Genomic DNA, 13,701 nt, shown 5'->3' with positions numbered 1-13,701 from the left:
TGGAGATCACAGGTTCAAATCCAGGCTATGTCATTGCCTACCATGACTGGGGGTTCCCAGGGACAATTGGCCGAGCGCCATTCGGGTAGGGAGGGCTTAGGTTGGCAGGGGAATCCTCAGTTCAGCACGCACAGCGACCCCTGTGGCCGATAGGGCACCTGCGGGTCTGCAGTGGAGCCATTCAAATCTGTGTTATCCTCCGACACTATAGGTCTGGTGGCTTAGCTGTGGATCCGCAGTGCGAAAAATGACAGATTGGCAGGAACAGGTTTTGGAGGACGCATGTTTCAGTTTCTGTTCCCTGAGTCGTCGGGGGGGTTGCAGCGGTGAACCGGGATAAAAATAATAATTGAGCATTCCAAATTCCAACAACTTGTGTTTTCAAGGCATGTGGAAGATACCTTCAATTTTTCCTCTGATACAGTGCCATGAAAAAGTATCTTTTTTGTTATTTTGACCAGTTGTCATTTTCTGCAAATAAATGCTCTAAACGTCAATATTTTTATTTGGAATTTGGAAGAAATGTTGTCAGTAGTTTATAGAATAAAACAAAAATGTTCATTTTACCCAAACACATACCTATAAATAGTAAAACCAGAGAAACTGATAATTTTGCAGTGGTCTCTTAATTTTTTCCAGAGCTGTATATATATATATATATATATATATATATATATATATATATATATAATCTCGACGATGTGTGATAATACTAGAGCTCTGAATTTAATGTGCAATATATATAATTAGGGCTGCTCCGATTAATAGATTAATCTGACTGATTAAAGAGTTGATCGCAGATTAATTTTTTTTACAATTTAATCGTGCATAATTTTATTTTTGTATGTAAAATACAATTAGCCAATAGAAGATCTTCATTTTCTTTGTGGCAGTCCAATCATAAGTGAGTGGAGTGAGTTGAAGGTCTTTAGTAGATTTAACCAATGGTAGAGTCAAAGATCTGCACCTTGTTATACAAGTGTCCAATCATGAGTGATCAGAGGCGGGACATAATTGTGAGTTTATCCAATGGGAAAGTCAAAAGACCTGCCCTGGTTTTACAGCTGTCCAGTCATTAGTGAGCAGAGGCAGGACATACATATGCTAAGGTTGGGTGTAAGAATAGTTGCTTTTTGCGCGATATTGCTTATTATGGAGACTGTAATTGAAAATTAGATTGAGAACTTCAAAGTAATATTTGAAATTGCTTTTTACAAATTAAAACAAAAAAAGGAATCCATTTTCAAGAAGAACTTTCTCAGAAACAATGGAGGTATACACAAATACCTGAACTGACACAGGAAGGAAAGGGATATACTCACCACTTCCAAAACTGAAATTAAGAAAGGCATTCGTGGCTTACTGGTAGCTGTCAATTAAGAAAAGTATATTCCTGGAAGTTGATATGGAACAGCACTGGCTACTGCAATCGAGGATGTCTAACGAAGTCAGTACAAAATCATGAGCGTTCCCAAAGTCACTTGCGAGCCACTGCTACAATCAAAACATTTGGACAAACCCAGATTGATGTTCAACTGGATGAGCAGAAGTGTAGGGATACAATTAAGAGAAAAACGTGAGGTTCTTAAACGCTTGACTCATTCTGTTGTTTATCTTGGTAAGCAAGAACTGGCATTCAGAGGGCACGATGAAGGCACCAATTCCTGAAATACAGGTCATTATGTGAAATTACTTTCTCTGATTTCTGACTATGACAGCATATTAGGCAATCACTTGTCAATAGCCACAGTATTCTTGGGTGCCTGTAACAAGATTCCGAAAGGCTTAATCTCTTCGGTGCCTCCGGTTCTGCTAGATGCAGAAGTACAGGAAGCCAGGTACGCAGCTGTAATGGTAGATTAAACAACCAACATTGGAAATGCAGCTCAGCTGTCTTGTGTTTTCAGGTATGTGACTGACAGTGTCCCGAAAGAAGGGTTGTTCTGTGAAAATGTGTTGCATTTACTACTATACTAATAATAATAATAATAATAATGCTTTTAAAAATACCAACTTCCCATTGAGCTTTTCATGTTTTATTTATTTTTTTATTCTACTGACTTTTTAGTATTACATTCAGGACAGCTGCTATAATATCATTACCCTTTATTACAGATGTGCACGGATTAATCACCTAATGCCCATAAATTATCAATCACATCATTCTCAAGTCATGTGATTTCATAAAAACACCATGTGCAGTGTTTGGTATTTCAGTTAAAATTGCCAAAATGAGTTAATTAAGAATCTGTATAAATAGCCATTAAAAAAAAAAAAAAAACATGATTTTAATTAACGCAAGAACAATGAAGGATACGATCATGCCCCGCTTGAGTTATGAAGATAGCCTGGTTGCTATCGGCATGATTGAAGGTAGCCAGTCTGTGACAGGTTACCCAGAGAATGATATGCTCTGCTTCAGCAATCGCCACACTAGTCCAAAGAAACCAGGTATAAAAAAATATCCCTTGTAGCATGGTCAAGACGATTATTAAGAAGTGGAAGGTGTATGGCACCACCAAGACCATGCCTTGATCAGGCAGTCCCTCTAAACTGGATGACCGAGCAAGAAGGAGACTAATCAGAGAGGCTACCAAGAGGCCAATGTCAACTTTGCAAGAGCTACAGGTTTTTATGGCCAAGACTGGTCAAAGTGTACATGTGACAACAATATCCCAAACACTCCACAAATCTGGACTATATGGTAGGGTGGTAAGAAGGAAGCCATTACTCAAGAAAGCCCACCTTGAATCTTGTTTGAAGTGTGCAAAAAAACACTCGGGAGATTCTGTAGCCATGTGGCAAAAAGTTTTATGGTCTGACGAAACTAAAATGGAACTTTTTGGCCTAAATGCAAAGCGTTATGTTTGGCGCAAACCCAACACAGCGCATCACCCAAAGAACACCATCCCTACTGTGAAGCATGATGGTGGCAGCATCATCTTATGGGGATGTTTCTCATTGGCAGGGACTGGGCCACTTGTCAGGAAAGAAGGGAAAATGAATGGAGCAAAGTACAGAAAAGTCCTTGAGGAAAACCTGCTTCCCTCTGCAAGAAAGCTGAAACTGGGACAGAAGTTTCCCTTTTAGCATGACAACGACCCAAAGCACACAGCCAAAGCTACACTGGAGTGGCTAAGGAACAAAAAGTTAAATGTCCTTGAGTGGCCCAGTCAGAGCCCCGACCTAAATCCAATCGAAAATTTGTGGCATGACTTGAAGATTGCTGTCCATCAACACATCCAAAGGAACTTGACAGAGTTTGAACAGTTTTGTAAAGAAGAAAGGTCAAATATTGCCAAATCTAGGTGTGCAAAGTTGGTAGAGACCTATCCCAACAGACTCACAGCTGTAATTGCTGCCAAAGGTGCTTCCACCAAATATAAACTCAGGGGTGTGGAGACTTATCCAATTATGATTGGATAATTTCAGTTTTGTATTTTTAATATATAACTCTTTTTCCCCTTAACAGTGTGGAGTATGGTGTATAGATAAGTGGAAAAAAATCCTCATTTAAATGCATGAAACTCTGAGGCACTGACACAACAAAATGTGAAAAAAGTTCAAGGGGGTGTAGACTTTCTACAGGCACTGTATATACATAGTTGATCAGTAATTACTTAACGCAGAAAAGTAAGCAGTTGTTGTGTATTTAGATTCCTGATCACGTCATCTGGAAGGTGGTTGAGGTAAATGTGTTCCCTCGATAATATGGTGAATTTGTGTATTTTCAGGTCACACCTGTGAAAAAGTACTTACTCTGCAAATCTGCAGCTCAAAGGAAGGTGTGCCACTTCATCATCTGACAGGCAGAATAATAATATATAAAGGAGCACTAGCTTGTGAGTTTCTGGGTTCAATTGCAAGAAATCTCCTTATGCGGGTTTACATGCTCCATAACAACACATAACGACAACAGATTAAATACATGATATGGTTCTGAACACTGAAGAAAGTGATTTTTTAACAGAAGCCAGAACTTTAAATTATATTACTGAGATTTTCATAAAAAATGCATATGAGCATTCAAACTGAATTGCATGGGCCCGGACTACAAGCTAACGCAGGGCTATACAGGTTTTTCACTGTGACGGTGCAGTGGGTGTGGGTGTGGAGCAGACGTCACAGAGTCACTTCTGAAATTGCAAATACCCTACCACAATGGTAAGGTGAACTTTATTAACAAAAAAAAATACAGTTCAAAGTAACAAAAATATAAATCATAAGTTCCAACACAGCGAAGTCCCTCTCAGCTCCTTGGGTGCACTTCTGGGGTGGTGAAAAGTGCAGGTGCTCAGGTGCTTAAGTGTCCAGCTCTGTTGTCCGGGGTGTGTGGTGTCCAAGGTGAAAAGTGCTGGCAGTGGTGCGGCAGCTCCTTGGCGTGAGGGATCACTCTGACAATAAACACAAACACGTAGCACAAAAATAACCAAATAAACAAACACACAGCTCAGGAACCTAGCTCCAGTATTACCTCAACAAGCCTCGCACTTACACAATGACAAACCTTATATACCAGGGGACTCCACCCCATGATCAGCGCGACTCAGCGCACTTGCCAGTTGTCTAATGCAACACAGCTGATCACAGTGATTTTGTCCCCTAATATGGCCATTCCGCCCTGCACCAAGATGGCCGACTTCCTTTTCCGCCCCTCTCTCCAAGCCGGCCCATCTCTGAACAGGCATGCAAGTACCTCTGCTTAGTGCCCTCTTGGGTCGGGAGGGAGATTTGCAGCTCAGATCCTCACGCTCCCTGTCACATTCACCCATACCAAGTATGCTAAAAAGTGCTGCCGAAAAATAGTTTCTCTACAGTTTTAAAGTCCTTGCATAAAATGGTGTTCCAGGATATTCTCTATTAACTAACAACTCCTAACCCAGAGCAATCACAACATCTATATAGAAACAGAAACAAAATTCCAGAATGAAGATGAAAGGTACAATTAGAAACACCTGGAAGAGGAGTTTAAGAAGTTAAATATGTTAATACTGAAAATCCTGGCACACGCAGGCAGATTTGGGAAGATTGTTCCTATTATCTGGTTTTCTGCCAAAAACTGATCTCAACTTCTGGCATAAGTGAAAAAGTACACCTGCTGGAAATTCCACCAACTGCTGGTTTGTTACTGACCAGCACTAGCTGATAATTGGGACACATTTACTGGTTTCTTGTTAGTTACCTTGCTGGTTTCCAGTCCCCAAAGCTAGATGTATGTATTGCCGAAGGAATCCAAGCAGAGCTGCTAGTGAAGCAAAACCACTGCACCACCAAGACACTGGGATATATTTGGCAGCTTTTCTCTGCAGATTAGTACTGCTCATTGGAAGACTTTCTCTCACCACTCTCTTAAATTTGATCCAGCAATGCTTCATTGGATGCAGAACTGGAGATCTGAGCTATGGACTACCATGTACTTTAACACATTTTAGGGGAATAATATTGAATTTAATAGAGGTGTCAATACTTATGACCACCAAATGTATTTGACATGTAGCTAGAAACTCCCAGCTTACACGTAGTTCAATAATTTCCACTTCCATTTGTGACAGAGAAGTGTATGTGGTATGATTAATCTCAACAGGCCCGCACCTCGCTTAAACTCAAAAGAAGATAGGCACATAGTACATTTTTTAACAGTATTTTAAAACTAGGATGCTACCCCCTGAGGGTTTTTAACCAGTTTCATGCTTTGGACTAGACCAGTGGTCCTCAAAGTGGTGCCAGCAGGCAAATTTGTGCCCGCAAAGCCAGGCCATCGTGCCCGCGGCAGCTGTTCTTAAATTATGAGTCGTGAACATATTTCTGGCGGGTCGTAACGTGGGGAAATAAAGAAAGCTTTAAACACGTTTTCCAACAAAAGCGCCACAGCAGCTGTTGACAGTGTTGCTCGCTTATGCTGTGCTTGTATGTATGCAACATTTTTTTTTTCCTGAATGGCTTTTGCGATACAATCAACCAATTGAATATCTGCACTGTCTCTGCGGTAGCCCAATCATAAGTTAGCTGGGCAGGACATAAAATGTGTCTATTTGGTGCAGGTACTGATTGTAAGTTTAACCAATAGGAGAGTCAAATATCTGCCAAGTTTTATGCAGGTGTCCAATCATAAGCAAGCAGAGGCCGTTCACGGTATTCTGCATGAAAAGAGAAGGCGAGTGAGTAGCCAAAGGGAAAGTAAAAGATCTGACAGCTGTCCAATCATTCGTGAGCTGAGGCGGGGTGTTAATATGTTAGTAAGCATTGAATTTCACTGACTGTTACTGAGAAAAATAATACATTTCAGTATTTAGAATTTCTATCTCTGTATTTTGTTTTATTTCACCAGACAAGGGAAACACAGCAGTATATTTAGTTACAAATTCACTTTCTCTGAATAATTGTACTGGAGACTAGAGACAGAGTAGTGTTGAAAAATGTGTCAAATTGAAACAAAGCGAGACGTTATCTACACTTTTTTTATTATTTATTCACAGTTATCTGTGTAAACATGCTATTTAAAAATATTTGCATTACCTATTTTATGTAAATTATTTAAAGAATAAGCGCACATGCACACTTACTGCTTGAGACTTGGCCTTATTAGAGTGAGCCAAGAATAACCCCACTAAAACTAAAAAAAAAAACCCTATATATATATATATATATATATATATATATATATATATATATATATATATATATTGGAAGGTGCTGTGTAAGATACGTGTAAGATACGAACCTTGCCCAATAGTCAGCTTGCCCGCAAACAGCCAAGTAGATTATTTTATGCCCGTGCCAAGACAAGAAGGTGCTGTGTAAGATACGAACCAATGCAATAGTCAGCTTGCCCGCAAACAGCCAAGTAGATTATTTTATGCCCGTGCCAAGATTACTTTAAGGACCACTGAACTAGACCCTGCTTTAGATCTGGAGCTATATTAAAAAAATGGGATCCATAGATTTCTGGTATTGTTAGGGAGATTAGAGAAACTAATACACCCCAAATTATTAAATAGTTAATCCGAATGTCTTAGAGTAGTACTATTATAGAAATAAAGGGCAGAAAAACATGTAGGATTTGTGGGAGTTTTTTTTTTTTTTTTTTTTTAATCAGATTTGTAAAAATACCATAGAAATATGATTGGGTATTTAAATTATGGTGTTGCAGTGTCTTATTGGTCCAGTAACCTTTTATTTGTGTTCTGTATGATTCTGCATTGTTATTTCAGCATTGATCATTATTTTCAAAGCTCTTTTCGAAATGGCTGCTCCAGTGCACTGATAGTGCAAGGATTATTGCCCGCATTGTCAAACAGGTAACACAGCAATGTAATTGCTCTTCCAGCAGTGATTTAGAGGACAAATCTCAAACCCTAGTGCACTATTTTGAAAATATCTTTAATACAGACTTTAAAGTTAGAAGTGTAAAAAGCTGTAAGGATGTTAACAAATAAAAGAAAAATCACAGGTATATTATTTAAACAGTTGCAGCAGAATGTGGGGACGTGTAACATTATATTTTTCAGAACCCTGCTACTTACTCTATAAGGCCAGTGTCTAAGTGTTTTGATATTTTCTATTTATTTTTTAGTCTAAAAAATAATAAATTCTTACAACTCCGACAAGGTGTATTTGAGAGATTAGTCCCAGTCTGGGACAATTGACAGGTAAAGAAATAGAGATTGTCAGTCAGGACATTAGTCATCCACTTAACAAGACCATCATTGAATCATATTGCTGTGCTTTACACACATGCTGTCTAAAGCTACGGTGCAAAGAAATGGGTGTTATGATTTTCTCTTTGGCTGAATGAAAAAGCTTTCTGAAACGATGCAGTAGGCAAATTTAAATAAAACAAGTTTCTGTCTTTCAAACATATATTTATTTCAACTGGAAGCAAAATCCTGTTCTGTTTGCTCCACTGCTGTTTGGCTTGATTAGTTATGAAACGAGAAAAACAATATTTGAGGTTACAAAATGTTATAAAAATAATCTTAATTTGGTTCTTGTAAATTGTATTTCTATTGGAAATTGGGTCCAATGTTAAAGGCATCATACTACTGTAGCAAGAAAAGTCACGTCTTTAATTTAAGGTCTCCTGTCCTGTTTCATGGTTGTTTTGCTTTGGTATTCCTGTAAATAAAAGCAGATGATAGAATTGTTTTCAAAATAGAACCAAGGGTGAACAGTCATGTGCCAGGATTAAATCAAAATGATGGCATTCCCATATCCATTAGAAACTATAGTTTTGGTGGCAACATATATTTTGATTTAATTCAGGCCTAAGTCCAGTTTTACACAACTGGTGTTAAATGAACCTCAATTAAGTGTTATCATGCATTCAAGATACCAATAACACAAGCTTGTGATTCTATAAACTATACCTTTCTAACATGTGCTGACCCATAGTATAAAAAAAAAAAAAACAAGCCTCTTAATACCCAACTCTATTACAGTAGAGAGGCCATTACTGTGCATACCTTAACTGCTTGTCCACAGCACAGATACATAATTATCCATATCCCATGTTCATCTTCTTTTAAATACAGTAACTGAGAATCAAACCCGTGTCCAGGTACAGAGACCAGAGCGCTGTCTGTTAACCCAAAAGAGCCAGGCTCCCTTTGCAGAGATGGTAGATGAGTTAGTCAACAGCAAAAAAGCTGATCAAACTTACCATCTCCTAGTTATTTGCCAAATTGCTCCTTTTATCTAAATTGTTTAAATCACTTGAAAAGGAGGAGAGGCCTCGGCCTTTACCCTTTTCTGGGATGTTTTTGAAAACTGAATCACTTTGTCTCACTGGACTTTTCCTGTGGAGTACTTTGAAGGAGCATGAATGATGATTAGCTTAACTGAAAACAACCAAGAAACCAATCGCTCTGATTTTCTCCCCATTATCACACAGTCAATGCCTGCAGATGAGAGGCAGATACTGTTAATGGAATGTGGTTTTCAGACAAGCTGGAGTAAAGCTCAGATGGGAAGTTGGCACACACTAAGCCCTAAAATGCTTTTAAGAGATATTTTTAACTGGAGGGGTTGGACTAGTTTTCTTTTCTTGCTTCTTTTAGTAATGCTACAAAGAGCTGGCATGTCACAAGCCGCTTTCCTATTTTTATCTAACTCACTCTTTCACCTTCAGCAATTACCAGGCAGAAATTGGCAATAAAGTCATGTACAATAATGTACATAAGACATTTGTAAGGTTTTGTTTGTAATGTGTTTGCTTCATATTGAAACCAAATAGAATGCTGACAGACTTTTCAAAAATGAACCCTAACCTATCAGCTGTCTGCTGAGCTGTTTTACCATTATTCTTAACCCATTCAGTGCCATTGTCCTAAATTGATGACAGGCTACTTTGTCATTTTGTGGAGCATTTTTAACTGGCATCTACCTGTTATTTTAATTTGTTCTTAACTATATTGTTATAATAACTTACTTTTTGTTATAATATCTTAAAGGCACAGGCACACATTTTTCTAAATGTTTAGTGCCACTTTAATTAACATTTAAAACCACTGTTTCTTGGCATTACAAGGAACACGCTTCATTAAGCTCTAGATTAAACCTTATCTCTGCATCATATGTAAGCCTGTAGGTGGTACAGTGGTAAAAAAGCCCATAGTTCAATTCCCACCTCTCTCTTGATTTCATTAAATCACTTTAACACAGAGAACGCAAGTTTGAATCTCGTATTTCATAATTATCCAAAATGCTAATGTGTTCTCATTTGATGTAACAGGTTAATGCCTGTGTTCAAATTATATGTATAAACAAGAGAGTTAGATAGGATTCAAACCACATAGTAGGGATTTAGTGAACAAAGTATTAACATTACCACTGTACCAACACTGGGGTTTTACAGAATGGACAGAATCTTATTTGTTAAAAGCAATTGATTGAAAAGAAAACAAAACTGATTTAGAAAAAAATGGCTTGTGATAAATATCCAGTACATACACACGTCACTCCATTGAACTGAATCATTGTAACAGACTAGTTATGTGTGTTTGTTTTTTAATAGGGTATGCTTTGCTATTTTGCTTTGCTGAATGGATTTTTTACTATACATCCCAAATGTATTTTTAACTTTACCATTTTAGCATAGCGCCCCACCTCGATTAAAATACCATGACATGGACATGCTCCCTACACCCTGCTAAAAAAGTTCCCTTCGAAAATTTTAACGTACGACAGTGGTACAACAACAGCGTACCAGTCCTATATAGCCACAGACATAGGCATCTATCCCATGGTGCAGAAGGGGCACGTGCCCACCTCCATTTTATACATGGGCGCCAAACATAGTATTATATAGTATATAATACTATGTTTGGCGCCCATGGCCACATATAGGCTGTCATGTTTTAAATGAATTAAATTGAAAGAAAAATAAAAAAATATATATTGTCAAACAAGTACCCAACCACATCTTGCAAAGGCAAATCTTTACTAAAACAATTTGCTAGTATTTGACATGCAAAGCATTTTTAAAAGTTTGAGGAATTACAGAGTTGTGTGCTCGCTGGTAGAACGTCTCTCCACTGTATCTATGTCAGTCATAGACCGCTGCTTGTTTCTCCAGGGGGCCGATACTCTTTGCTTCAGGGATTGGGTGTCCTCTTCAAAGTGATTTGCACCTGCAGAAAGAAAAAAATAAAGGCTTAGCAGCTTTTGAAATACTGAGCCCTTGTCCCTGGGCTCTCATGCTTGGTGCTCCAGTACTGGAAATATCTCTTTAATCCTGTTAACTCCTTCTGCTCAAAGATGGCTGACAAAATAACATCTAATGGCTTTCCTTCAAATTCCATTGGAAAATACCTTGTTTCAATCTCTACACCTTATCAAATGTGATAGAACCACTAACAGCTGTTTTTTACACTTTACCATGCTTGTACGATACTGCTCTATGCTTTAACCATATAATAATTACCAAGCCCCTATGTATTACCATATCTTTACTATGATGGCCTATGTTATAGATAGTGTGTCTGAATAACTCTGTTTGAATATTACGCTTTTACCACCGTGGTACACTGAGTCAAACTAAAGACACTCTAAGTCATAATTTTGTGAAAATGAACAGACCCAATAGATCTAGACAATCTGATTTGATAAAATGGTTCCACCTTCCTTTCCTGGGACGTGTTCCACATGTTGTCAATACCGAACAAACAAGCACATCAAACAAGTGTCTAAATATTTTTCACTCAAGAAACGGCAGCTTTAGTTTTTTTTTTTCAGAGGACTCTTTGGTTGTATTGTTTGTCTATTCAGTCCATAGGACATTATTGGTATTTTAGGTTACCATGGAACAGAGCATCCATGTGCACGTCTGACAATATGCAGCATCAGTAAAGTGATTATGAAGCTTGTGTGATAGAAAAAGCTCTACTGAGTATTTTACCAGTAATTCGTTTTTTGAGGGTATTTCTCACTTGCAAGTTACCCTGGTAATACATCAGTATTTGTACCCTTTATTATAATCTGCCACTGTGAACCCTTATCCATGTGCATGCTTTTTAGAACACTCTATTCAGATTGCTGTGAATCACCAAGTGTAATCTTCTGGACAAACATGCTACACAAGAGACAGGCTTTGCATGGATTGAGATCATGAAAAGAACTCCAAAGGAGATTTGCAACAGACTGTTATTTGTATCTGGTTTCAAGGAAACTGAAGGGATTCCAGATCTCCTTTTGTGCAGGCTTTATAACCCCTCCCCCTCCCAAAAAGAAAGTGCCAGACAGATCATCTCTGCGTTATAAAGGGGGGTGGAGTGACTCGGGTGCATATTCCTTATATAAGCCTAGCAAAAGTGCATGCAAAAGCAAAATATGTAAAACAGAATTAACTGACAGTAAAATATTGAAACTTCAGTGTTTTTTTTTATTTTTCTCTGTTACAGTATATGAATTTGTTTACTGAAACAAACACCAAAGGTAACAGAAAAATGTAAATGTCAACAGAAAATCTATAGGAAGCCTTCTAACAGTTTCAATGGTGAATTTGAACAATACGTGCTTTTCCCCTCCATACAGCACATTGCATTTCCCTTGCTTTCTCTTGGTTTAACATACTTTTCTGTGGATTCTGTTGCACGTCTGTGGTATAGAATGCTTTCATAACAATTATTTTTTAAAAGAGGAGGCCAACGACCATGATGGAGAAATTTCATCCAAGTTGACTTTTGAGGAGGCACATAGAATGTGCCAAATTGCCCTGCTCATTTCCCTGTCCTGAGGTCATGAAAGGCTTTTTACCCAAAAATGCAACATCACTGAAGTGGGTTATGTCCCAGGCATTAAAGTTGATTCACTGCTAACTCATTCAAAAACTGGTTCCATCAAAGTGAACTCGGCCACTTGAAGACACTTACAGTTTCCAAGTATGAGTTTATAAATGGAGGGTGGGGTTGGGGGGGAGGGGATAGGGTGTTCGTTGCAAATGTGTCACGTTTAACTTGCCCATTTTAATCAACATCTGTAGAGGGTCTAATTGATTTTAACTTTGCCCATTTTGTAGAGATCACATTTTTCTAGACCTTTGTTTATTCTACTTGGCTGTTGTTATACATACATATTTTGGTCAGACATTTATCACAGGTTTTTGTATACCATTATTTAACCTGGTTTGCAGCCTTGACTTAACATTTCCACTCCTCCGACTGTATACTCAATGGGATCAGTCTTAGTAACACTGGTCGGTTAATTGCAGAGTGTTGTCTGCAGAATTAAGCTTTTCATTCCTGCTTTGAAGTATTCCATACAGCAACCTCCACCTTGAAAGATGTAAGAAACAATTCAAATAATGTTTCTTACATGCCAGTGATTGCCACACAAATACCTTAAATGATAATGCTTTAATTGATGCTCATTACACATCAATCATTATTTGAGTGACCTCACTGATCTCTATAACACTCTCCCTAATGTAACTGTGTAGATATTTCCTGAGTAAGGCCCCAGAGGGTAGTCAGACATTTCCAAAATCTGTGGTGCCAGAATCCTATCCTTGTGTGGGAAAACGATGGCTTCCACTTGTTCTACAATGGACCACAGTAGAAAAGGATTGCTTAAATTATTACAAGTACTTCGTGGCAGTGTGCCCTGCCTCTGTTTGTATTTTATGTTTATATGTTGTGTGTGGTGTGTTAATATTGGTGCATAGGTATGGGTGCATGGGATACAATGGGGCTACTTGGGGCATGAGGGATTTAAAATATATATTTGTATTTAGACACGAGGATGGCACAATCACTTCACGTGCAGATAAAGCGTGTACTGTATGGACGCACGGGGAGCACAGTTAGTTCACGTGCAGATGTAAGTCAGAAAAAAACAACATATGAATCCAAATTAACATGTATTTATACTAAAGTAATACAAAAATGACTACAAAAGATTTAAAAGTGAGTAGTTTTTCGGGATTTACGATTATTCTGTAAATCACTTTCACGAATCAGCCCCCAGATGTAGTCTCCCATCATGTTCTCATTATACTGTCCTTGGTAGCGACGTTCAAAGTCCAGTATATCCTGGTGGAAGCGCTCGCCTTGCTCCTCCGAGTACGCTCCCATGTTCTCCTTGAATTTATCAAGATGAACATCAAGGATATGGACTTTGAGGGACATCCTACAGCCCATTGTGCCGCAGTTCTTCACCAGAGTCTCAACCAGCTCCACATAGTTTTCGGCCTTGTGATTGCCCAGG

This window comes from Polyodon spathula, chromosome 4 (assembly GCF_017654505.1).
Source record: "Polyodon spathula isolate WHYD16114869_AA chromosome 4, ASM1765450v1, whole genome shotgun sequence".
In the NCBI taxonomy this organism is placed as follows: Eukaryota; Metazoa; Chordata; class Actinopteri; order Acipenseriformes; family Polyodontidae; genus Polyodon; species Polyodon spathula.
Note: the sequence above shows the minus strand (reverse complement) of the source record.